The following is a 27,416-nucleotide window of genomic DNA, read 5'->3' as shown; positions in this document are numbered from 1 at the left end:
GAGAGAGGGCTTCTGGCGTAATTCCGCTGAAATCTGTCCGAGAGCCTCTGTCTGTTTCTTTTATACGAGAGAGAGGAATCATGGGATATGAGAGAGAGGGATTATGAGTTTTTCTCCCATAGTGCTCTCTGGCCCTAAGAGCTTCAAGGGAGGTGTGAATTCAGATATCTCATACTAAACCCTGAAATTTCCCAAACGTGTGAACTCCAATGAGTAAAGGTGTGAACACAAGCATTGTATCAATTAGTTCTACTTAGTACCTTGTTTCAGGTTCTGGCCCAAAACATCTCCTTGTAAGATCAGATCAATAATTTATCAACTCTAATGAGTTTGCAGTCTTTATAAACTGCATGTTTGTAAAACATGTGTGTAAAAATATATACATACAAATAGACACTTTTTAAAATGTTAAATGCTTCTATCATTGCTATAAATATTATATTCCCATTAAGTTAACACATTTTTTGTTTTCTATTCTTCTATCTTTCTTGTCTTATGTGTTTTCAACAGAAACAGAGGTCACAGTCAGTTAATATAGTTCCTTGCCAAGAAGATAAGTTCTTGTGACTTTTTTTTCTCATCAGCCATCATTAACTCAAAAATTTGGTTCAGAAACCACCTGCTTCTGTTAAAAGACTCATATCTCTTTGTACCAAAAAAAAAAAAAAAATCATTTGAAAAGCACGTTTTTCTGAATTAATTAAGGTCTTTAAATAGAAGTATTATTTACTTCTTAAGAATCAATATGTCCTTTCTAGTTAAAAGGAATAACTGTTTTAATTGTTTCCTTTTATAAATAAAATATTTTGTTATATGTGTAATCAATGTGATATATCATAACACTGATGAATGCTATAATTTTGCATTTAGTAAAACTTTTTTTTTTTTTTTTTGCTATTTTGTTACCTAACTCAGTGTCCAGCACATGATAGGTACTTAACAGATGCTTGCCAAATTGAGATTGAATTGACTTAGCAATGATTACTGGAAATAGCCCATTCAATATGAGGTAGTAATGATGTAATGGGAAGAATATTGGATATAGAATCAGAAGAACTGAACTTTAATCTTGGTTCTGAAACATTAAGCCAGTAAGATAGCCTATAACCTTGGACAACTCATTAAACTCATTATATCTCAGCTTCTCAACTGCAAAATGAAGGAAACACACTAAAATCACCTCTACAATTCCTTTTATCTCAAAACCTAAGAACTGGCAATAACAAATCAATACTCTATGCTTATTAAATATATTAAATAAAATGATATCCAAGTTAATTATTTCAATCTAGCACCATCACTATCAATTCCACTCAAGATTAGTCAATAAACATTCATTAGGTATTTACTATATGCAAAGCACTATACTAAAGTACTGAGAATAGAAAGGCTGAAGACAATCTCTGCCCTTAAGAAACTTACTTAGACTAATGGTAGTCAACATACCAAAAACAAAAAAAAAACAAACAAAAAAAAAACCTACAAACTATATTTCATGTAAATTGGAAATAGTTAACAGAAAGCACATACATTAAGGGAAATTAGTAGGTAACATTTCTTTGGAAGGTGAGATTTTAGCTGGGACTTGAAGCTTCTGGAAATACAGAGATAAGGAACAACATTCCAAATATGAGGGAAAACAGTGAGACTGAATGGATTTGGGAAACGGAATATCTTATTCAAGGAACAACAAGAAGATCAGTATCACCAGATTGCAGAGTTCATTTGTTAGCATAAGGCAAAACATTTAAGTTTTTAGTCCAACAAAAGTGGGGTTTCCAAAATTCTCAGAGATACATAAATACAGATATAGTAATACCACAGGTATCAAGAACATAACTAAGAATTAGGAAATAAGCTATAAAAAAGGTCTCTGAGCAGTCAAAATAGTTATCACAAAGCCCTCAATTCTTGATAAACCTTTATGTTAAAAACAAATTCAATAAATTTAATTTGAAGCATCCCAATTTGCTCCTTGGTCAATATATTGTTTTTTTTTTTTTAATATATATATTTGTAGGGTTTTTTTGGGTTTTTTTGGTAATATAAGTTGTGAACGCTTTGTATAAAGTATATAAGTATGCAATTGGCCTGCATTTGAAGGAGTCACTGATTTTCTCAGTATTTAGTAATACCAGTTGCTTGCTGGCAAGAAAGATGGGATCAGGCTTATATCAAAAAGGAAGATGGTAAACTACTAGCAATTCATGAATCACAATGAAACTTTGAGTCAATAATTATGAATCTCATTTTGATACTGCCACTTTCTAATTTTGCAAAGAGCTAATATTTTAGGCAATTCCACTGATATATCTATTTTGTTATTTTTATATTTTTAGTATGCATCCTTTCTTTTTTGTGTGTGTTCAATCCAACTTTTTTCCCTGAGTTGGCCTTCAAAGAGTCATAAAGATGATTCCAAATTTTCCATATCTTTCTTCTTGAGGATTTATCTTTCTCCTCTGAGTTATCTGCTTCTCAAAGTTCTATGGTATAGTTTTTAACCCATATTAAATTGTTTTATTCTTTGGACTGCTTTAATGTATGTATGTGTATATATATATATATTTGCTTTGAAGTACTGATTAAGGGTATCAAGAATGTCTAATATACTTTGTTTTCTAGAATATATCCTAAAGTTTTTTCTCTTTCTTTTTCCTTTTTTTGGGGGAGGTGGGGAGGTTAATTGGTCAATAAGATATTTTAGTTGTTTTTTTCTTTTTTTTCCATGTGTACACAGACTATTGAGTATCTTTGCAAGTATTTTTTTTTTAATCAAACTTCTTTCACCATGGCAGTATTTGACTTTTGTCTTTAGGAGAATTCTTAAATGGTTCTACCTCTGCTCCTATAACAATGGCCATAATAAATATTATTTACAGATTCTAAAATGCTATTACTTTATTATTCAAATATCATGACAGAAATCATTCAGTTCAGGTGATTCCCAGCTTTTATTTTCTAAAAAATCACTTTATTTTAATATAGTTGGTATATTTGTCCCATTAAACTCAGAAAAGAGCTTTCAAAATTGCTCTCTGAATAGACCATCTCTTTTTTTCAAAATAATTTTATAATTTTTTTATATTCATTTAAATATTAGATAATACTGAAGAAATTATGTAAAGGACAGTGTTTCAATGTCTTTGGATTCTTCAGAGTTTATTTTTCCTTCTGAGATTTGAATAAATTATCAATTTCTCTTATTTCATCTAATTTGGATTTAGAAATTTTATTTGTCTTGCATTCATCTATAACATGTTGGTGTGTAATTTAGAGCTAATAATACCATTGACAAGAAGCCTATGAAGTCCTTGCTTATAATAAGAAAGATATATTTCAAATGTAGCTTTGACTTTTGTTGTTGTTCAGTTGCTTCAGTCATGTTCTACACTTCATGATCTATTTGGGGTTTCTTGGTAAAGATACCAGAATGCTTTGCCATTTCCTTTTCCCACTCATTTTATAGATGAGTAAACTGAGGCAAATAGGCTTAAGCAACTTGCCAGAGGTCACATAGCTGGTAAGTTTCTAAGGCCAAATTTGAACTCAGGAAGATAAGGTTTCCTGACTGAGCACTCTGTACACTATGGCTCCACCTTGCTGATCCTTGAAAATTGCTACTAATAATATGATGATCATAAGCTTAATAATAACAAATAACTAATAGTAATAACAACAACTATCAACATGGATGTGCTGGAGCCAGCTTCAGACTGGTTGAGAGCCTATGGTTAAATTTGCAAAGTGAGCATTTACACCACAGAAATCAGAGTTTGATTTATTGTTTTGTTAATTGCCTAGATTTAAGAAAATGATAGAGAATATGCTAATAATGTATATATTACAATTAGAAGTGAATCACATGAATTTTTTTAAAGAGATAGTTGAGATATTCACCAATATCCATTCCTATTCATCTCTCCAAGTAGAAATCTTATGATTTGATTTTAAAGTCTAAAGCTTTGAGAATCAGGCCCACTATCAGGAATAAAAAATAACAGCTGATAGCAAGGGAAAAGACCAAAAAAAAAAAAGTTTAAAAGGTCAGAACAAAGCCTTTAAAAAATAAAACAGTAATATGGGGAAGAAACAATATAATAACAACAAGAACAACAGCAGCCACAGCAGCAAACATTAATAGTGTGCCACGCACTCTGTAAGTGCTTTATAATTATAACCATACCTCATTTGATTAAGCTTAGCTTTATTATATTTTTCAGATTTTGCATTTTTTTTTTACACACAAATTGAAGGTTTATGACAACTCTGAATGGATCAAGTCTATCAACTCCAATTTCCCAACAGCATAGACTCACATAATGCATCTATGTCACATTTTGATAATTTTCATAATAATTCAAGCTTTTCTATTATTACAATATCTCTTATAGTCATCTATGATCAGTCATTTTTATGTGATAATTACAATTATTTTGGGGTGTCATGAACTATACCTATAAAAGATGGCAAGCTTAGTAAATGTTGTATGTGTTTTGACTACTCCGTGGACTAGCTGTTTCCCCTTCTCTCTCCCTTTCCTCCATCCTCCTGGAGGCACAACAATATTGGAATTAGGTCACTTGTATTCTAGATAGCCCAGGTTGAGATCCACCAGTGCACTTAGCTGCCAATAACTCACTGTAGATGAGGGCCACAGTGCCACTGGCAGCAAAGCCCAGCAGGCCCAACCCCACCAAGATGGGGATGAGAGCTTCTTGAGCTGATGAACCAGTAGCCCTGAATGGGAGAAGGGCTCCCACCCTTTTTTTCCAAGGAGTAGTGAGACTCTTAAAAAAGACTGAGACTGAAATGCATAAGGGGTCTTAGTATAACAGAAAGGCCCAAGCCCACCCACACCTAGTGAGGCTGTCCAGGCAGGCCAACCAAGGTCCAATCAGGGGCAAGGAAGCCCAGGGATCCAGACAAAGAGGTAGCCACTGTAGCCTGAGGCTTAGGGAGAGGAACCTGGTAAAGGGGATGACAGTAGGCAAGTACCAGAGCCCTGGATATTCCCCAGGGTCAAGCTGAGCTAATCCCAGGAACGAGAGTCAGGAGTCAAAGATCCAGGACCTCTTCAGAGAAAGCTATTCCTACATAATAGGGGGTTGCTGAGCATCCATTTTTGCATGGACTGTTTGACAAAGGTTTGGGGGTCCTGGACAAATGAGTGGGAACAGCGACTGAGGGAGGCTGGACAGAGGCAGGGAGCGCTACTAAGTCCACCTCCCATCTCTCCCCTGGATGCTGTCGCTTCAATCTCATTCCTAGGTGAGTTGTCTGTGAAGGTGTTTTTCTTCCACTCTTTCAAGTGCTTCTGGGGATGAGGATCTTCTCATCCAAAAAAAGCCCCTTATTCTCCCTTTTGTTTTGGCTAGGGAATCATCTGAAGGAGAGTGGACAGCGCTCCAAAGGTCAAGTAGCCATCTCATGTAAGGCCTGAAAGTGAATTAAAGTTCTTATACGTAACACAATAGGGATACAATACAGTAGGGGTTTTCTGTTCTGGTACTTATCTAAAGATCCCTCAAATAATTACATGCTCTGAATTAAATTTAGAATTGTTCAATTACATTCTATAATTTGACAAGCACCAATTTTGAATTGTTCGTGGTACATCCTCTTTTCAGCAACATTTACCCAAATTTTCATCCTAAGTCCTAAATGCATTGTAACAGGGGACCCATTCAGAATCTGGTGTCCATTTAAGCAGTCCCAGTTCCTCCCAAATCAATGGGCTCAAAGTCTGTTGGGGCAAGGGCAATGGTCTCATCTTCTGAAACTGCTTCCTGATGAGAATGGGCACAGTGATAAACCATTCTGCAGGATCCCAATTTTGGGGGGCATCCGGGAACTGATTGAAGCATCCAATGGGTCAATTCAGGTCCTTGAAGCCGGTCAATACAGCTGACCAAAATCTAGAATAAAAGCAAATCTAACAAATAGATGTTGGAATAGAGTGAGATAGAAAGACTGGTCTACAAAAACTGCTATAAGATGTTACAAGATTGGCCAGCAGCTTTTCATGTAAGGAAACATGTTTGTGTCACATGACAGACAAATGTTAAAGATGTGTCAGCTGTAGCCCTAATAACTAACAAAAAAGCAGTTAGATCTAAAGACAATTATGTCAATTGTACTCTCGTTATTTTAGAAACCTTTAAGGACCTGGATACCTACAGACACATATATCTAGTAACTGATAGATGAATAGGCCTAATTATTTAGGATATAATTACTATATATAATCTGATTGGAAATAGCAAAGTATTACATAATTGAATTGTATTAATGGTTTCTATTGACTATTTGTTCTGATTATAGAAATCAGCTATAGGAGTAAAAAGCAGGGACATGGCTATAACATATATAATCAGTCAAGAGTGATTTATCAGCACATACATGACACAGGATAAAACAGCCTTAACTTAGTTTTACTTCAGGTAATTAATTGTCCCAGTAACTTTCAGATGGTGGAGCTTTAACACTCCCAAATATAAGCCCAAGAAATTTTATCTCCAATAACAAATCTCATTAACCAAAGCTTCAGATGAATCCTAAACAGATATTTACCATGACCTTATATTGATAACAGTAAGAGATTCAGACCAGAAAGTTTACAGCTTATCTTTCACACCAAGGCAGATTTTTTTTTGAGTTCAACATTACACAAATCATTTTGCTTTTAAGATGCCCAATGCATAGAAAACTTCTAAATTGCATATTGTTCATAACAGAGACATGTTCAAAGGGACAAAGGCCAAAAATTATTATTCTATTATTTTCAGAGTCCCTTTAAATAATGGGTATACTTTAAGATGATTTTATACAACCAACCAAAACTCTGCATCTTAATCTCACATAAAAGAATCTAATCAGAATTAACATTAATAATTTCTTCATTCTAAAAAATACTAATTCATCCTTTTCCAATTAAGGATTCCCTATAAATCTTTGGAAATACAAATAACAGGTAGAACAAAATGTACCCATGTTTTCCCAATAATAAGACACTGTCTTATTATTTTTTTTGGACAGAAAAAAACACCAGAGGACTTATTTTCAGGGGACAGCTTATTTTAATGAACATTGACAGCAACTTTAATAAACAGGTAAATGTGAACAAAAAAAAGTACCTTTATTCAATAATGATCATGTCATCTTCTTCAACATCGTCATAAGTGTCCATACCCTGAATTCCGTCCTAGATGTCTTGCGCCTCTATTTCCTTCAGAAGAAGTGGACCCAATCTGTCATGTCCAGCAATATAGCTCTCTTTAAATGAACATGTCTTGTCCAGGTAACCTGCTCGTAGTGCCTTGGTGACACAGCTGTCAGTAATTTTATCCCATGACTTCTTCACCCAAGTCACAACTTCTTGCAGACAGGGCTTCACAAAGTTTCCATGCTGATTTCTTTCCATTCTATTTTCAATGTAGTCATTGACTTCCATGCTCAAATGGTCCTTGAATGGCTTGTTTATTGCAATATCAAGGGTCTGGAGATAGGCAGTCATTCCTGCAGGAATCATTACTTGATCTATTCTTCTCTCTGCAAGGAAGTTCTTCATTTCTTTAGCGCGATGAGTTCTGGCTGAATCCCAGATTATCAGACCTATTTGGTTACCTTGCATAACAAATGGCAGCATTAAATCAACCCACTTTCTCATAGGCTTGTGTACACCAGGCTTTTTTGGTTTCAAGAACGTAAATGCCTGATACACATTTAATCTTATCTTTCTTGCCCTTACTGATGATTAGAGGTGTGGCTTTCTTTCCATCCAAAGGAATTGCCAAAACACAGGTGACCTGTGCACTTTCATAGCCAGTGGTGGGAATGTAGATTGACGTTGCACCCCTGTGATGAATTGTTGTTTGAGATCCTTGTCCCATAAACACTGCAGTTTCATCCATAGCAATCATATTGCAGGTTTGGTACTTGGAAATGTCGATCCTATCAATAAAGGACTTGAATGCAAGTGCACCTTTAATAACTTCAGCATCTTCCAGCTTAAACAGTGTTGTTGATTTTCTTAGGGACAGTTCATACCATTGAAGGAAACCATCCAACCAGTATTGTGATGTTTTGAATCCTTCTGAGACCATTTCAAACTCTGGTGCCATTGAAAGGGGAAATGCTTGAATATCAGCCCTGCGCACAACCAAGGCCTTTGCTCTCCTGTCAGCAATCCATTCACCAATGAGGATCTCCAAGTCAGGAGATAAGGGCTGCCGACCTGATCCAGACCTGTGCTTTTTCCCTTTTCCCTCATCCACCTGTTGATTGAGGTTATTATAATCTCCTCTCCATTTTCTGACCATTCGAAGATCCAAAAGTTTTTCTTTACAGAAAATTGCAAGATTCTTGCCATGTGACAATTGCTTTCTTGTACTTAACAGTATAGCTCTTCCTTTTTGTACTCATGTCTGGGGGTCAAAACAGACAGAATAATAAAATTATGACCATCAGTCCTTCTTTTCACTCCATCATGCCCCTCAATAATGTTTTAACCCCATCGTGCTCCCCGAGTGCTCCTTCTATCCTCCATGATGCCCCCTGAGTTCTTCTTTTATCCTCCATCATGCCCCCTGAGTTTTTTTTTTATCTTCCATCATGCCCCTTTTATCCACCATCATGCCCCCTCACTCCCGCTTACATACCGGATTTTTATGTTGTCCTGCCTCAGCTCTCCTCCGAGGAACTGCTCTTAATGGCACCAGCAAGCAAATCACTGGGGAATAACAGGATGACGCACTCAATGCTGCAGCTCTAATTGGATGAGGGTACCATAATGTAGCACGTAGCGCAGGGGATCACCTTCACTACAGTAGCAATCTCAATAGGGCTTATTTTCGGGGGAGGGTTTATTTTAGAGGAATCTTACACAGTAAGGGGAGGGCTTATTTTCGGGATAGGTCTTATTATTGGGGAAACACTGTATATAAAACAAAATATCTCACAAACAATTGTACATACCCTATAAGATTAGAATCCTGCTCTGGGTACTTCAAGAAAGCTATAGATCACATTTGCTATCATATTCATTAAACAAGAGACCATTATGCACTTAAATAAACATTAAATAATTTGCTGAAGATAGATGGAGACCTTAATAGAAATAAATCACTTTTGGAAAACTTGTGGTTCCAACAAACCTCTTAAAAGTTTCTTGCATTGCTAAGTAGTGGAATCTTTGATAGACTTGGGGGGGGGGGAAATGGTAATTAACACCATGTAAATGTAGGCTATTCCTAAAACAAGGGTTCCAAAGACCCAGGACCTAACCTAACACCTAACAATTAAAAGGCTCTAGGCAGGAGATTAGTTTAGCTTTCAGGGTCCTAAAAACCTTGGCCTGATCAGAGGCTGCTAAGATTACTGTGCCTCATAGCTTCCACTAACCACTTGCTCTAATTACAGATATTAAGAGGAAAAATCAGGGACACAATTTAAATAGCATCAAAACTGGTCCTTCAGGTCTTGACCTGAGAGTACATACAGGATAAAGCATCCTTATTCATCCCCTTCTTCAATATCTCCTAATGGTCTATGATTCCATCTGTCTATCTTTTGTAACTTCCTGCTTATATCTGGCCATGCATTTGAAAGGATCCAGACCTGAATATTTCCTTTCACTAAATTCACTCAACTGTTTTTTAGTTGCTCTGTTTCCCTCCTCAGAAGTCGGCGGGGAAGGGGGTGGGTAAATAAGTTAATAAGTTCTCCAGAGGATTGCTAGGGCTGGAGGTAGTTGGGGGTGAAGCAAATGGGCAGCATGGTCTGAGGAGGAGGAGGAAAAGGAGAAGCATATGAGGAGGAAGAGAAAAGGGGGTCCCATGAGAATGGTAGGACAGACTCCTGTTATGTTCCCCTCCCCAACTCCACCTGATATCTTTTTCAACTCTACCATGCTGTCCCTATCTCCCTTTTCAACAAGCTCCATCTCTCTTTTCTTTCTGCCTACAACATACTGTTTCTTTCTCTCTTCACCAACCTATCAAATCAATAATCATGAACAATTTTAGGTTACTTATTTAATTATCAATTTTCCAATTTTTGACAAATAATAACCAAATAAACATAACATAACCCATCAAAAAAAATTGGATAGGAATCACATGTAATGTATAATCCTTTCAATTTTGATATACCAATTAAAATTATTTAAACAAAATCTATAATTTTCCATAATATCCTAACTAGATATTTCATTCAAATTGTTGATTGCAAAAATCAATCCTTCTTGTTCCGTATATATAAAATCACCTCTTTTCTCCTTTCCTTTGTTTTTTTTCTTCAAAACTTTTAAGATTCACAACATATCTAACTAAATAACTTAGCAAAGTTTATACCCATGTCCAGCAGAGCTGACAAAATTTTAAAGCATAACTTATAATGTTTATAAATTACCCAATATGTTTTAGAAGATAACATACTTCATTTAATTAGGGGATATGTGACCTTTTCAGATAACTTATCAGGACTTTGTTTTAACAAACTATTTTTAAGCCAAATCAAATCAAAAACTGCTGCAAATTTCCAGTAGTGATGTTTCAATATTCAAATAAATTTAGAATAAACAAATTTAGCATATACCACTCAATAGTAATTATCTCCCACAATTTCAGAATCATAATTCAAATTTTAAACATATACACAGCTTCCCAAAATCCAATAGTATAGCCAGCAAGGCAATGTGTGTGTGTGTGTGTGTGTGTGTGTGTGTGTGTGTGTGTGTGTGTGGCAGTAAACTTTTTCTCCTTGTTTTCCCTCAGGCAAAATAACCCTACTTAACAAATTTAGAATTTTCAAGAGGAATCCCAGAAAAAGACTCCACCTCACTTTCCTTCTGTTTATCAGCTTTTTTTGTTCTCTTTTACCTATCCCCATTCATAGCTTCAAACTTTCAAGTCTTCAAGCTCTTAAAATGCAAACCTGATCCATAAAGTTTTTGCTCCTTTTTTTTTGGTGCTATTTACTGCCAGAATTTAAAGCATCCAAATGTTTTTTGTTTCACCCCCAAGTTCTCAATTCTTAAATTTTAGATTAACAATTATTGCAAAGAGATTACAATTTAAATATTCCTTTAGTTTGTTTTTATTATTATCATTATAGCTTTTTATTTACAAGATGTATGCATGGGTAATTTTTCAGCATTGACAATTGCAAAACCTTTTGTTCCAATTTTTCCCCTCCTTCCTTCCACCCCCTCCCTTAGATGGCAGGTTGACCAATACATGTTAAATATGTTAAAGTATAAGTTAAATACAATATATGTATATATGTCCATACAATTATTTTGCTGTACAAAAAGAATCAGACTTTGAAATAGTGTACAATTAACTCGTGAAGGAAATAAAAAATGCAGGTGGACAAAAATAGAGGGATTGGGAATTCTATGTAATGGTTCATCTCCCAGAGTTCTTTGTATTGCCAAGGTCCATCTGCAAAGACCTTAGTTGATGGAAGCTCATTATATTGCTTGTCTTGGTGGGGGTTGGGAAACCTAGCAGATCATCAGAATCAGGGCTGGGACAGATCCAGTGGAGGCTGCAACAAGCCTGGATCTCCTATTGGAATTCAAAGGGGTGCTTTTGACCAGGATTTGTAAATCAAAGGTCCTGGCATCCTGGACTGATAATGTGTCAGCCAGGAGGGGCTAGGTATCTGAAAGAAATCACAGCTCAATCTGAAAGGAATAGGAAATACAGTTTCTTAAAGAGACCACAACCCGATTCAATATCACAGGTTCAATTCCCCTCCTACCCACCCAAATCTAAGATAATGATATATCTAGTATCTACTATAGTCAGTTTCTAAACATGACAGGGAAGAAGGGAAGGAGGAAGGGAGGGAGGAAAGTCAATGGCAAAAGTTTGATATTTCTTCAAAAGGAAACTATAAATTAAACAAAGTGATGTAATATAGCTTCTAGGGAAACTGCAATAATTTTAAGGTACCTTGACCTTTGGGGGCTTCTGTTCTAATAATCTATCTGATTCTAAAGTCTTGTAGGCTCAGGCTAGTCTCACAAATCAAACTCCTGAGACAATAGTGAATAGACCACTCCTCAGTGGATTATATCATATAATCTGTTGTCCAGTGATAACTGAATTCTTGAGACCACTCCTTGGTTCTATCCCAGACCATAAAATTAGCATACCTATAACATGAAGAACTAGATAAATGTGTCTCTCTGTTTAATTTTCTTGGAATTTAGACCGTTTCAATTGGCATTACAATTACAATAAACTGCCTCCTTGACTTGAAAATGGATTGATGCCTGTAAACTCTTTTGAGACACCTCAAGACACTGGTTTATGACCCCAGTCTTCTGGACCCTTCCCAACCTCAACAAAACCATAGGATCAGGTTCCCATTTTCCCTTATCTTTCCTCCCTGACAAATAATTCCCAGAATATGGGTGAACAGAACAATTTTGGGAATGTATAGAATAAACTGATCTAGCCCTTATTTACCCAGCCTGTACATTGAGAATACATATCTCAGGATCAACAAAAGATATGTCTTTGTTTAAATTCAAATTTATATGTTGTTTCCCCATTTCCCCCTGATCTAGCACCTATTTTCCCAGCTAGTGTCAAATTGTTTTAATGAGTAATGCTTCCTAATATAGTTTTTAAAAATAGCTTAGAATGTAAGCCATATTCTCAGCCAACGAGGATGAGCCAGCAAAGGTAGAAATGGTAATATTGTGTCAGGGGACAGATATATTGCTTATGATGCTTATGCTCAGGCCTCATTTTTACCTCTTGTATGGTGAGAGTGATGGCTGCTTCTCATGAGAAACGATAAAACTTTTTCTTTGCACCTTGAGAGATCTCTGAGATTTATTGGATGGGTTACATATCACACAGAAGGAAGGGAGGGAAGGAAGGAGGAAGGAAAGAGGAGAGGGAAGGAGAGAAGGAGAGGTAGAAAAGGAGGAAAGGAAGAAGCAGAGGGAGGGATTTTGACCAAGATTTGTAAATCAAAGGTCCTGGCATCCTGGACTGATAATGTGTTAGCCAGGAGGGGCTGGGAATCTGAAAGAAATCACAGATCAGGAGGGATCTCCTGAGAAGAAGAGGGAAAGAGAGGTAGAAAGGGAGGAAAGGAGGGGAGAAAGGAGGGGGAAGGAGGAAAAATGAAGAATGTATTAAGTACCTCCAAGGTCCCAAGCACTGTGCTTGTCACTGTACAAATATCATCTCATTTGTTCTGGAATATATCCCAAAATTTTATTGGGATTTTGGGCCTGTATTGCAAAGGTGTCTCAAAAAAAAATGTGTAGGTTTAGACCAATTCCAAATCAAGAGGTAAAGATTTTATTACACTGATGTCAGCTGGCTAATTTCCAAAAGGGAGTTTTAGTGATTAACAAAGGGAAAGATAAGGGCTAAATTCCATAGAAGACTAGCCTTTAACAAGGGAGAAGAAGCCATTAAGACAGAGCTAATCTTGTTGAATTAGTATAGCCAAAAGATAGATTAAATACCCAAAGAAATTAGTGGGGGTTTATGCCATTGACTAGCCCAGTAAATTTCCAAAAAGGAGTTGGCTAGGTTGCTTATATGCAAGCTAATCCTAAAGGGACAGTGAAGAAGTGAGGTACTAAAAGATTCTTTTATAAGAGTAAATAATCTCAGGGGAATGACATCATGACTTGGTCTTCTGATTGGATAAAGTAACTGGGAGGACTCATGATACTTTTGTCAATGCAAAGTATTAAACAAGGAATTCAACAAGGGCCTACTACCTTAAAGATCCACTTAAGGATAATAAAAGGCTTACTCAAGAACAAAAAGATCCCGGCAGCTAGTTGAAGCAGTGGATAGAGCACCAGCTGTGAAGTCAGGAGGACCCGAGGTCAAATTTGGACTCAGACACTTAACACTTCCTAGTTATGTGGCCCTGGGCAAGTCACTTAATCCCAATTGCCTCAGGGGGAAAAAACAAAAGGATCACTTAAGGAGATAATCCTATCAGTGTTCCTCCCAATTTGACTCAGAGAGTAAGTATGGGAATTCAATTAGGGTTCTCTAGAAGGAAGGCTCATTTAAGGGACAAAATAATCCTGTCAGTCCCCTCCCTATTCTATCTAGACACTGGATGGGACATGACCTTTTGCTGGGTCTTATTCAGCCCCCATCATTCCCTGTGTGCCTCTATCTTTAGGTTTTTCAAGACACAACTCAAGTAAAACTTTTCCATGGTTAAGTCCCGTCCTTCTTCCTCTTCCTCCTCCTTTTAGTTTTCCCTCCTCAAATTTGCTTGTATTTATTTATCTTGTAATGCTGGAGAAACTGAGCAAGATAGAGATTAGAGAACAATTTAATAGTTTATTAAATGGAGAGATATACTGGGACCAAATGAATCCATGGTTGGTCCCAGGGCTGAATGAGACTATTGTCTCAAAGAATCAGCCTTGAGCAAGATTTTTATAGGATAAAAAGAACAATGACATAATGGGGGAGGTACCTGGATGGGGATAACCTAATGGGGGGAGGCATCTAGGATGACACAATGGAAGGATGTACTGGAGAGGTAGTCTAATGATGTCTAAAATGGATAAACCTTTATCCTGTCAAACATTAAGAAGGAATGATTATAGCCTAAAGATATAAAACCTTTATCTCATCAAACATTAAAAAGGAAAGATTATAATTTGAAAGAGTAACTAAATAGGACAATTGGAGAAACTGGGTCAGGACATTAAAAGGGAACTGTGGCACAACAATCTGTGTAAGTCATCTGCTGTAAGGGTTCCTCTACTCACCAAGAGGGTCTCAACTGAACTCTTACCATACCAGGTCTTCGGCTGTCTCTAGCACAGCTCTCTTTAGCTATGTTCTTTCCCCACAGAGCACCCGGGACACCAGATGTTGTTAAACCAGCAAGCGTTTATTGCCATCTCTATTCTCTTTCACCTCCACACAATTCTCTTTCCCTATTCCCCTCAGTTCCCCCCTGCAATTCCCTCAGTTCCCCCCTGCAATTCCCTCCTGCAATTCCCTCAGTTCTCTTCTTCCCGCTTTCCTCTCCCTTCAATATATATATATCTCCCTTCTTATATATCCTCCCCATGGTGTGGTTACAATTACTTATATCGGCCCCATCTGCGTTATTCCCCACCTAGATTGCCTTGATAAGTTACAGGAGTTAATCATCTTTTTCTGGGTAAACGCCTTCTTAGAGCTGCTTTTCTGTTTTCACTTAATGAGCATATCCTAGCTCTCTGGTCCCTCCATGCCATGTACCTAACAATCTGCAAACATTTATTTTTTATTATTTTTTTAATTAAAGTGTTTTAATTTTCAAAACATATGCATGGAAAATTTTTCAATATTAACCCTGGCAAAACCTTGTGCCCCAATCCCAGCCCCTCCCTCCTCCTAACTCCTCCTCTAGATAGTAATCCAATATTATATGTTTCCATTATATATTATTATCCAATTATTATATATATATATATATATCCAATTATATATATTATCCAATATATAATCCAATTATACATAATAGTAAAAATATATATTAAATGCAATATATACATACATATTTATATATTATCTTGCTGCACAAGAAAAAAATCAAATCAAAAAGAAAAAAATGAGAAAGAAAATAAAATGCAAGCAAACAACAAACAAAAGAGTGAAAATGCTATGTTGTGATCCACAGTTCCCACAGTCTTCACTTTGGATATAGATGGCTCTCTTCATCACAAGATCATTGGAACTGGTCTGAATCATCTCACTGTTGGAAAGAGTCACGTCAATCAGAATAGTTTGTCATATAATCTTTTTGCTGTCATGTACAATGATCTCCTAGTTCGCTCATTTAACTTCACATCAATTCACTGTAAGTCTCTCCAGGACTTTCTGAAATCATCCTGCTGATCATTTCTTATGGAACAATAAAATTCTATATCATTCATATAGCAGAACTTATTCAGCCATTCTCCAACTGATAGACATCCATTCAGTTTCCAGTTTCTTGCCACTACAAAAAGGGCTGCCACAAACATTTTTGCGCATATGCATCCTTTTCTCTCCTTTAAGATCTCTTTGGTATATAAGCTCAGTAGAAACACTGCTGGATTAAACGGTATGCACATTTTCATAGATCATAGTTCCAAATTGTTCTCCAGAATGGTTAGATCAATCAGTTCATAACTCCACCAACAATGTATCAGTGTCCCAGTTTACCTACATCCCCTCCAATATTCGTCACTATCTTTTCCTGTCATTTTAGCCAATCTGACAGGTGTGTAGTGGTATCTCAGAGTTGTCTTAATTTACATTTTTCTGATCAATAGTGATTTAAAGCACTTTTTCATATGAATAGAAATGGTTTTAATTTCTTCATCTGAAAATTATCTTGTTCATATCCTTTTGTTATGCCCTGAATAATATATATATATATTATATATATATGTATGTATATATGTATATATTATATATATAATAGCCACCACCACTCCTTCCATGCAATTAGGACAGGAAAAACCTTGAAGCTCTGACCATCTTCACATACCATTGTGACACAATAAATGATAGAAAAGAAAAACAATTTCTGTGTGCCAGCCACTCTGACTCCATCCTTGTCCAAAACTATCCTGGGAATAGAATTGTGCTATCTCACCTTCTGCCTAAAAACCTAAGTTATAGCCCCTATCTATCCAAGAATGGTCTTCCTCCCTTTTCTGACAGGGCTTGAGCCACAGTCTAAATCTGTAAATACTAAGTTAACTCCTCTTTCCCCGTTCTCTCTCTAAACTAAAAATAACAACAGCTGCAAAATGTTAGATTAATTGCCTTCTTGACTTCTGTATCCTGCTGGCAAATTCTACTTAGGTAAAACCCTATATAACTTCCCTGCCTCAGTTCCTCAGGACCAAAATGATTTGGACATGAGTCCCATCCAGTAGGCTAGCCTAAACTCTCCACATTAAAAAGATTAAAAACCAATCTCTGCCTTACCTCAGTTTCTCTAGTATTACACTTTGACCATTTATCAATTGGAGAATGGCTTGAATTTTTATAAATTTGAGTCAATTCTCTACATGTCTTAGAAATGAGGCCTTTATCAGAACTTTGTAAAAATGTTTTCCCAGTTTATTACTTCCCTTCTAATCTTGTCTAATCTTCATTAACTTTGTTTGTACAAAAACTTTTTAACATAATATAATCAAAAATCATCTAATTTTTGTTCAATAATGAATTCTAATTCTTCTTTGGCCACAATTCCTTCCTTCCTTCTCCACAGATCTGAGAGATAAAAACTATCCTTTGTCCTTCTAATTTGCTTATACTACCACTCTTTATATCTAAATCATGAACTCATTTCTACCTTATCTTGGTATAGGGTATTAGGTGTGGGTCGATGTCAAGTGTCTGCCATATTAGTTTCCAATTTTCCCAGCAGTTTTTGTCAAATAGTGAATTTTTATCCCAAAAGCTGGAGTTTTGGGCCTAGATTACTATAGTCATTGACTATTTTGTCCTGTGAACCTAACCTATTCCACTGATTGACTAGTCTATTTCTTAGCCAGTACAAAATGGTTTTGATAACTGCTGCTTTGTAATATAGTTTTAAATCTGGCACAGTTAAGCCACCTTCATTTGCATTTTTTTCCCCACTTATTCCTTTGAAATTCTTGACCTTTTGTTCTTCCGGATGGACTTTGTTGTTATTTTTTCTAGGTCTGTAAAATAATTTCTTGGGAGTTTGGTTTGGTACTGAATAAGTAGATTAGATTAAGTAGGACTGTCATTTTTATTATATTCTCTCAGCCTACCCATGAGCACTTGATTTTTTTCTGATTGATGAGATCTGACTTTATTTGCGAAACACAAGCATTTATTAAGCAGCTCTTAATATGTCTCTATTCTACCCACCCTTAACACAGTGACTGGCATTTAAGAGGTGCTTAATACATGTTGTAGATGTTGATCAATTAAATGACTTGCCAGGTACTAAGAATAGGGATAGAAAGAAAGATAAAAAGCAGTTCCTGTTCTCAAGGAGCTCACAATCTAATAGAGGAGATGCCGACAACTATGTATATATAAGATATATATAAGAAATACTGGAGGTAATCTTCTTGGAAAGGCAACAGCATATTAAGAGGGATTTGGAAAAGTTTTGCTACAGAAGTTCCCTTCTACACACCCTTCCCCCACAGAAGAATAAAAATTCATTGTGGGCAAAGACTATGTTTTTTTCATGTTTGTTTTTGTGCCTCAGGCAACCACACCTGGTGCTTGAAAACTGGTATAGAAAAAGTTTGATAAATGCTTCTTGAATTGAATGGAATTGAAATGAAATTCATGCAATCTAATTAAGTTGTTAAATTCCTAAGAGGAACCAGGTAATATATATCTTTGTAGCCCCAACAGAGCTTTCAATATATCCTTGGGGAAAAAAATAAGTTCACCTTTTTAGTGCTTTTAGATGAGTAGGTATCCAAGCTCAAAAATCTTAAAAGCACTGATCTCCATTTATCTGAATGGTATCAACACCTATGAGATTAGAAGCTAAATACTGTTTATCTTAAAAAAAAAAAAAAAAAAAAAACTTTTATTAAGCCTTCCTCCAGAGATCATTGTCAGGAGTGTTAATAACATAACTTACCCAGGGAAAAATTCTGATCAGCTTGGAATCTATCATCACCTTCAGAAGATACGGCCTGAGAGACTGTGAAGTACAAATCAAAAGCTGTAAAGTGTTTAAAATATGCTCATCTTCTAATACATCCCAGAAACATCAGTGGTTCAATTTTTATTTGGTTCTTAGCAAACCAAGTTCTTTGGACCTTTTAATTTTCAGTTCAAGGCATAAAAAAAGGTCATATTGACCAGTTCTCCCTTTCCATATCTAATCTTCTCTTTCTGGTTTGACTGAGATTCAGGTTGCTAAACAAATGAAAGGGCAGGTATACATTTTTAAAAATTTATTTATTTTATGTTGAACTTAAGAGATAATACTAGCATTTCCATAACATAGTAGAATGGGGGTGAGGGGAGGGATATAATTGTACATGAAACTGTAAATCTATTAGGTACAATTCGTTATTCCTTTTAAATATATAAAGTTATCATGTAACTTTTTAAACCCTTTTTTTCCTTCCCTCCATCAATATGGGGGGATACCATTAGACACAAATATGTAGGTTATGTAAAACCATTTTATACACACTTCTATTTATCAATTCTTTCTTTGGATGCAAACAACATCTTTTTTCATATGTCCTTTGTAGTTAATTTGGGTATTTATAATAATCAAAATGACTTAGTTACTCAAAGCTGTTGTTACTTTATTCAGTGTTCTCTGTTACAGAAGCAACCTGTTAGTTACTGCTGGATGTTATGGGAGTCACCTGCCAGTAGCTGCTGAGAATTCAAATCAGATCAGCAGAATGGATCCCTTCATGTGAGAGGATGATAATGATATAAGGAGACTGAGAAGTAGTTGCATTCTCTGACCTCTCTCCTCTTCCCTTTTGCCTCCAATTTATTTCATTCCCAATCCACAAGCAACATCTGAGTCAGTAAAGGCTGATTTGCAATTCCTTTAGGGTTGTTATGATTCACAGCTGTGGGGGCTTTTGGAGAACTGACCTGCCCCTTCACACTTAAATGTGGTCCTTAATAGTTCTCCAAACTGTTGTCAAAAACAATTTGTGTCAAAATTTTTGTCAAAATTGTCAAATTTTGTGTCAAAAAAATTTGCATTAGATACCAAGGATCTGGGTATTCTTGAAGAAAAAAAATAATGATTATATTGGAGGAAGTGTTGGAAAATTGGGACATGAAGGCATCATTGGCAGAGCTGTGAAATAATCCAACCATTCTGAGTAATTTAGAATTTTGCCCACAGGACTATAAACTATACCTACTCTTTGATTCAACAGCATCCCAAAGAGATCATAAAAGAAAGACAAGAACCTGTTATATTTTGCTTCCTAGAGCCCCCAAGCTGGGGTGATTAAAATATCCTGCTTTCTAGAGCTCCCAAGTTGGGGTGACAAAACATACCCTACTTTCTAGAGCCCCTAGCCAGGGTGATTAAAATATACCATCCTATTGGAAAAGTGATGAGGCAGGACTCCTGAGGATAGTGGGAAAATGGAGAACATTTATTACAAGATCTTTTCCCCTTTTATATCCTCATACCCTTAAGTAAGCCCAGTATACTGCACATGTGGGACCACATAAACAACTTGCTATTGTGTGTAGATTGTCACCTAGTATCACTCTTTGCCACATGGTATCCCTCTGCTTCAATCACTACACAGGTTGTCACCACCCCCTGACTTCCCAGGAAGGCTGATGCTCTTAGAGGAGATGGGGGCCAAACCAGACATTGTCAGCAAGTTCCCTCTGGGCTGAAGGGTCTTATACCTTACCCAGAGTTCCCCCACTATCCGTGGCCCTCTACAAGGACCCACATGTGCAAAAACATTTATAGCAGCCTTTTTTTGTATTGGCAATGAAATGGAAACTATTTATCAATTGGAAAATGGCTTGATTTCTTATAAATTAGAATCAATTCTCTATATGTTTTTCAGAACCTTTGCAAAGGTGATTATTGAAAACTATCTTTGCATGTATTTGAAAAAATAAAATACTATTTTAAAAATTTTTATTGCATAAAAAAGCACAGCTTTAATCAGAAATGAATATGGTTTTATCCATCAAAATCATACTAAAGAAAATATGTTTGTACCTTATTTCTCCTTTATATTCTGGCTAAATTGTATTATTTATATATATTGTATTATTTATATATAATATTATATATATATAATATATATATACATAATAGAGGAGGATTTTATACACACACACACACACACACACACACACACACATATATAATCCTCCTCTATTATAAAGTGAGATCTTTGAAATCAAGGTCTTTCTTGATCTTCTATTTTCATCCGCAATGTTTTGCAAAAAGTAAGCACTTCATAACTAGTTCTACATTCTGTTTTTTTTTTTTTTTACAGTCTTCTCCTTTTCCTTACTTACTTCTTCCCTTCATTTTCCCCTTTCTCTTTCCCCTTTTCTCTCTTTTCTCTTACCTTTTTACTCCTTCTCCTCTCCTCTCTTCTTTTTCCTTTCATCTCTTCTCAAGCTTCCCTTCTTTGTCTCTTCTGTTTTCCTCTACCCATTTCTCTTTTTTCTCTCATCTCTCTCTTCTCTTGTTTTTTATGTTTTTCTTTCCCTCTCATTCCCCCACCTCTTTCCTCTTCTCTCTTCTCCTGAAAATGCCCTAAGTATCCAACAAAAGGTAAATTGTTAAATAAATTGCTGTACATTAATGTTATGGAATATAAGAATATAATTAAGACTAACAAAGATGTGGTATATAAATATGGAAAAAAATTATATTGTGCTATAATTTTTTAAAAAACAAAACTAGAAAAAGAGTGTACACTAACACTCTGGAACAATGGAAAGAGGGAAATGAAATAGAGTAATTATGACTGGACAAAGAATGGGCTTAGGAGTGACTGAAATAATGTTATGGTACTTAATACATCAAATTTAATTAATTACAATGTAAATAGTGAATAATATTTTATTATTATTAATTCTTTTCATTAAGGAAGGGAATAAATATAAATTATGCATCTTCCTTGTGTCCGGTATGGTGTTAAATGATGTGATGGGAGAGCAATACCTAGTTCAAATTAAACATGTGAAAAATTCACATTGGCCATACTCTTTGACAAAAGGTAGATTTATTTAAGGGAAGAGGTTACAGACAAAAATGAAGAGATATGATAGACACCAGGAATGGTAAATATGAAATAGAATTGGGAGAGTGAATAATTAGAAAATGAAAAAGACAATTTCCCCAGGGGAACTCACAAGAGAAAGGAAATATTCTGTGAGGTAGGAGGGAGAAAGTCATTGTCTGGCAGGTTAGACTAACCAGAGTTAACTAGAGTAAGAAGAGTAAGTGCTATTAGAAAGAAGGCACTATGAGGGAGAAAAACAGAATACTTCACAGTGTCTTAGTCCAGAAGAGAACTTAGCAAAGATTTTCATCATAAACAGATCTTTTATATAGGAAATTTACCTAGTGAAGAAATGTGGGAACTCAGAGAAAGGTCTGGAGTCAAACTTGGCAGAACAAAGGAAGGGGTCTGGAACCAAGTGGAATATACTAAAGATATGAGAATCATTATCTCAAAAGGTTATTGAAAATATCCAGAGGTAGAGGAATGGGCAATAGGGGTTGTTATAGAGTTCCATCTTAGATAGTCTGGAAATTATCTGATAATAGAATTATCTGATGATAGCTTCCTCCTGACAGGGGAAGAGAGTAGGTCACATCATTAAGTGCTTTATGAATATTATTTCATTTGATCCTCTCAAAAATCCTGGGAGAAAAGTACTATTTTTTATCCCCAATACAGTAGAAGAAACTGAAATAAACAGAGATTAAGAAGGTCTCACAACTAGTATTTATCTAAAGTTAGATTAAAATTAGACCTTCCTGACTCTAATCTCAGCATTTTATTCATTGAACCATTTAGCAGCTTAAATAGTTATTAAGGCAGTTTAGTGTTTGTATTCAAATTCAGCGTTAAGTTCTTAAAAAAAAAAACATTAAAAAGAACAAGATAGTATGAGTTTTAGAGGAGGAAAAGGATACTTCTGGTTGAAAAGGAAAAGGGGAATCAGGAGAGATTTGGGAAAAAGGAAATTTGGATATCTGATCTGGTTCTAAAGAATTAGTAGGATTGGGGAAAAAAAACAGACATGGGGTGGAAGGGTAGTGCTGGATTGGAACAGGATAAAACTGTAGTATAAACGAGAAAGCAGGCAGTATTTGGGGAAAGCCAAGGCTTGGCTGTATGCAAGGGGGTGTAATTGAGGACTAAATTGAGAGATGGAGGGTGGGGAGCAGGCCTGGAATGCTAGGTAAGATTTTCTGGATTATATTCCATAGATAATAAGGAGCCAGTGACAATATTTGTACATTGGCAGGGTGGGATCAGAGTTGTGCTTTAGAAAAACTCATCCAGAATCATTGTGTGGGATGGATTAGAACAGCAATAGTATGTCTGACTTTTCCACTCCGATTAATACTGCCCTTCACCACCCTCAGGTTATGGGGCTAAGATTACAAGCCATCAAGCATCTGAGTTTTTTCCTCTCTCTGTGACGCTTCCAGAAAAGTGATGAATGTCATGGGGACCTCCACTTACTGCCTCTGGCATGCATGTAGAGACATGCAGTGTGAGAAACAGTCAGGCTCCTAGTTTTACACCCTGAGGTGACAGAGAGGACAAAAGGAAAGTTTTATTCATGGAGGCCTTTATGTAAAATTCATCAACTCCATTTAGTGAGAAGTCTTACCAGAGCCTTACCAAGAGGGAGCATTTGCCAAGTGCAGCCAATAAAATTTACCAAGTTAATAAGACCAAACACATTTGCTTTCCTACCAAGTCTTGGATTCCAAATTAGACAACAGCTTCCAAATCTATTTGTGTTTCTGTTGTGGAGTTTAGAAAGCAGCCCCAGGTAAGCATTTCTTTCATTTCCTGTCAGGTGTCTCCATCACTTGCCCCATGATAGGGAGCTTGCAAGAACAAAGCTCTGTAGCAGCTGCTAGGACATAAGCTCCAGAGCTAAGCTCTGTTCCTAAATGGGGTCTTTTATTTAGCTGTCTATGGAAAAAAGTCCAACAACGATAGAAATACTTTTTGTGGTAGGAAAAAATGGAAATTGAGTGATATCCACAGATAGGAGAAATGGATGGATGAAATGGAGAGCCTAATATGAAGAGAATGTGATATTAATACACTTTAAAATAGGGACATAAAGAATTCAGAGAAACATAAGAAGACTTGTATGAACTGATATATAGCAGAAAGAGCAAACACAGAAGTTGAATCTGATCCTTTTTTAATTGTAAAATCTTATTTAGTGCTTTAAAGTTATCAAAGTGTTTTCTCTCCTCACCACCACCAACTTTACAGTCTGATTAGAAATGTGATAACAAGACTAGAGATATATTAAGCCATTCAATATTGATTACGTTAAATTAAAAAGGGTTTGCACAAACAAAATGAAAAGAAACAAGATTAAAAGGGAAATACAAAGCTGAGGGAAAAAAATTTACAGCCAGTGTTTCTGATAAAAGTCTCATTTCTTTTTTTTTTTTGTTTGTTTGTTTTTTTATAAGTATTTTTTTTATTTTTAAAAAAATTCTTTACAAAATTATCCCTTGCATTCATTTCTGTTCCGACTTTTTCCCTCCCTCCTTCCACCCCCTCCCCCAGATGGCAAGCAGTCTTATATATGTTAAATATGTCACAGTATATCCTAGATACAATATGTGTATGTAGAACCGAACAATTCTCTTGTTGCACAGGAAGAATTGGATTCAGAAGATAAAAATAACCCAGGAAGAAAAACAAAAATGCAATCAGTTTACATTCGTTTCCCAGTGTTCTTTCTTTGGGTGTAGCTGTTTCTGTCCATCATTGATCAATTGAAACTGTGTTAGATCTTCTCTTTGTTGAAGAAATCCACTTCCATTAAAATACATCCTCATACAATATCGTTGTTGAAGTATATAATGATCTGATTCTTCTCATTTCACTTAGCATAAGTTCATGTAAGTCCCTCCAAGCCTCTCTGTATTCATCCTTCTGGTTATTTCTTACAGAACAATAATATTCCATAACATTCATATAACCACAATTTACCTAACTATTCTCCAATTGATGGGCATCCATTCATTTTCCAGTTTCTAGCCATTACAAACAGGGCTGCCACAAACATTTTGGCACATGCAGGTCCCTTTCCCTTCTTTAGTATCTGTTTGGGGTATAAGCCCAGTAGTAACACTGCTGGATCAAAGGGTTTGCACAGTTTGATAACTGTAATGGACTGAAACTCGAGTTGATGCACTGAGATCCCAAGCACAAGACTAAATAGTAATTGGATCATACTCTATTAATATATATGTTTGGAGAAAGAATGACCCCCGCCCACTCTTTGTGCAAGTTCTGATGTGTTGTATAAGAAATGATGATTTTGGTGGGTGGAGGCAGAGGGGTGGAGAAAGGAGCGAAGAGAGATGGCTGGCTGGCTTCTTGTCGCAGCTGCTCACATTGCTATCGCCATCCCCCTTCACCTCAAAAAGAATAAAGATTGAAGATTTTCCCTTAACCTGAATTCCTGACTCCGGCTGATTTTAAAATACACGGTCATCACAGATAACTTTTTGGGCATAATTCCAGATTGCTCTCCAGAATGGTTGGATTTGTTCACAACTCCACCAACAATGTATCACTGTCCCAGTTTTCCTGCATCCCCTCCAACATTCATCATTATTTTTTCCTGTCATCTTAGCCAATCTGACAGGTGTGTGGTGGTATCTCAGAGTTGTCTTAATTTGCATTTCTCTGATCAATAGTGATTTGGAACACTCTTTCATATGAGTAGAAATAGTTTTAATTTCATCATCTGAAAAATTGTCTGTTCATATCCTAAAAATCTCATTTCTAAAATATATAAAGAACTGTTATCAAATTTATAAAAATACAAGTTATTCTCCAATTGATAGATGGTCATAGGTTATGAACAGACAATTTTCAAATGATGAAATTAAAGCCATCTATAGTCATATGAAAAATGCTCTAAATCACTATTGTTTGGAGAAATGCAAATTAAAATAACTCTGAGGTACCACCTCATATGAACATTATTTCATTTAATCCTCTCAAAAATCTTGGGAGAAAAGTACTATTTTTATCCCCGTATTACAGTAGAAGAAAATGAAATATACAGAAATTAAGAGACTTACTCAGGGTCTCACAATTCGTTTTTATCTAAAGTTAGACTAGAATTTAGGCATTCCTGACTCTAATCTCAGCCAAATTTCAGATTAGCTTTCAGATTAGCTAAAATGACAGGAAAAGACAGTGTTAAATGTTGGAAGGAATGTAGAAAAACTGGAGCACTAATGCATTTTTGATGGAGTTGAGAAATGATCCAAACATTCTGGAGAGCAATTTGGAACTATTTCCAAAGCTCTAATTAACTGCATATACCCTTTGATTCAGCAGTGCCATTACTGGTGTAATGCTGGAGAAACTGAGGCAGAGGCAGAATCAGAGCATTGAGAGCAGGAATGGACTATCGATCCAGTTCTGACAGGGTAGGGAGAGGCACCAGACATTTTGATAAATTGGGATCAAGAAGAACAATGACAGGATGGAGGGAGCACTGGACATTCTGATAAGTAAGGAATGTCTGGGGGCTTGATGTCTAAGGTCTTTGTCCTTATCTGGATCATGATGATTAGGAGTGGGATGTTGCAACCAGGCAGAACAATTCAGGGAAATTGAGGCAGAACAATTAGGGAAACTGAGATAGAATAATCAAAGGAAACTGTGGCACAACACTAGGTCTAAATCACAAGCAAATCATAAAGAAAGGAAAAGCACCCACACATGCAAAAATGTTTGTAGCATCTCTTTTTGTGGAAGCAAAGAATTGGAAATTGAGTAGATACCCATCACTTGGGTAATGGTTGAATAAACTGCAGTATATGAAGGTGATGGGATATTGTTGTTCTATTAAAAAATAATGAACAAGCTGATTTTAGAAAAGCCTGGAATGATTTACACGAACTGATCCAAAGTGAAACAAGCAGAACCAGGAATACATCATACATAATAACTGTAAGAATGTATGATAATAAACTATGAAAGGCTTGGTTCTTCTCATTGATTCAATGATTCAAGGCAGTTGCAATAGATTTAGGATAGAAAATGCCATCTACATCCAGAAAAAAAAAAAAAAAAACTACGGAGACTGAATGTAAATCAACCCATTCTATGTTCACTTCTTTTTTATGTTTTTTTTTTCTCTTCCATGGTTTTTGCCTTTTCTTCAGATTTTTCTCTTCCAACATGAGCCATAAGGCAATGTGTATTTTTAAAAAATACATAAAAAAATAAAAGTTATTCAATAAACCCAACACTTTAAATATATATGACTTTTAACTTTTTAAGTGGCTTTTTTCCTTTATACATCCATTTCCCCCTCCCTTCACCACAACCTTTTTATAACTAAGCAGATTTTTATCTTTTAATTTCAGAGATAGAACCAAGAGGACAGATTAGGGGCAGCAATGCAGCTGAACTTTTTCAATATTCTCTACCAAACAATTTCAAATAATTTCTCAAGTGAAATTTTAGAGCAGTAGAGCCAACAAAAGTGTTGATGAGACATTTTTCTAGCCTAAGAAAACTTGAGATACAGGCAGGAAAGGCCTGTGACATTATTGTAGAATCTATCTGGAGTACATGTAATAGCAGTAACAGCTTCAGATAGGACTCTTTGCTGGCTCTGGATACAGCTGGCACTGATGGGCAACTC

The sequence above is a fragment of the Antechinus flavipes genome, chromosome 1 (assembly GCF_016432865.1).
Source record: "Antechinus flavipes isolate AdamAnt ecotype Samford, QLD, Australia chromosome 1, AdamAnt_v2, whole genome shotgun sequence".
Lineage (NCBI taxonomy): Eukaryota > Metazoa > Chordata > Mammalia > Dasyuromorphia > Dasyuridae > Antechinus > Antechinus flavipes.
The sequence above is the reverse complement of the archived record's forward strand: the minus strand, read 5'-3'. Positions refer to the sequence as shown.